This window comes from Cebus imitator, unplaced genomic scaffold, assembly GCF_001604975.1.
Source record: "Cebus imitator isolate Cc_AM_T3 unplaced genomic scaffold, Cebus_imitator-1.0 Scaffold147, whole genome shotgun sequence".
NCBI classification, from domain to species: domain Eukaryota; kingdom Metazoa; phylum Chordata; class Mammalia; order Primates; family Cebidae; genus Cebus; species Cebus imitator.
Window position 1 is genome coordinate 2,699,347 of NW_016107462.1, and position 1,120 is coordinate 2,700,466.

Below are 1,120 nucleotides of genomic sequence, written 5' to 3' on the forward strand. Positions count from 1 at the left end.
ACACATATATATATATATATATATATATATACACACACACATATATATATATATGGTTTCAGACTTTCACTGGGGGTCTTGCAACATATGTCCCATGGATAAGAGGGAACTACTGTATTTTCTAATCCTATACATTTCTTATTGCTTATCTGTCCTGTCATTCTGTCCTTGAATATTACCAAAAAAATAAATAAATAAAAGTCAAGCTGACAAAAAGCTATTAGACTGCTTTTTACCACTAAAATGAAGAAAATTAATTGTATGAATTTGCCTCACACTGCAAGAATATTTATTAATGCTACAAATCAGAGATCCAACGACAGAAACACTGTCTGGAATACAAAAAGAACAAAAATGAGGTCATTTGAATTGCCCTGAAAAACTCTCCAAATTCTTCAAGATGGCTTACTTGTAGCTATACTCCACAGTACTAGTGTTTAAAATTGAACTACAAATTAAATGAGAGTTTTCTGTTTTGTTGTTTGTTTTGAGATGGAGTCTTGCTCTGTCACCCAGGCTGGCGTACAGTGGTACAACCTTGGTTCATTGCAACCTCTGCCTCCCAGGTTCAAGCAATTCTCCTGCCTCAGCCTCCCGAGTAGCTGGGATTACAGGCACGTACCACCATGCCAGGCTAATTTTTGTATTTTTGGTAGAGACGGGGTTTCACCAAACTGTTGGTCATGCTGGTCTTGAACTCCTGACCTTAGGTGATCCGCCCGCTTCGGCCTCCCAAAGTGCTGGGATTACAGGCATGAGCCATGGCACCCAGCTGTAAATGAGAGTTTTAATGTGGAAGTAAAGGCAGTTAAATAACTCTCAGTAATAAAATGCATCAAAATATTTCACAGATTGAAAACACAGCCTGGTTAACTTTTTGAATAAAATAAAATTTGGAAGAAGGCATAGCTATTTTTAAAAGCTATTCCATACTTTCCTTGTGTTTAAAGTTTCAAGAAAAAATAAAATGATAAATCACACAGAATTATAAAATGACAAATTCAAGTTAACTCCTATAATTTTTCTATTTTGTTATGAATATTAGGTTATATCAAACATTCATTTTTAAATGTGCTAAAAATATGGGTTTACAAAATATGAACAGGTAATTTTTAAAGAG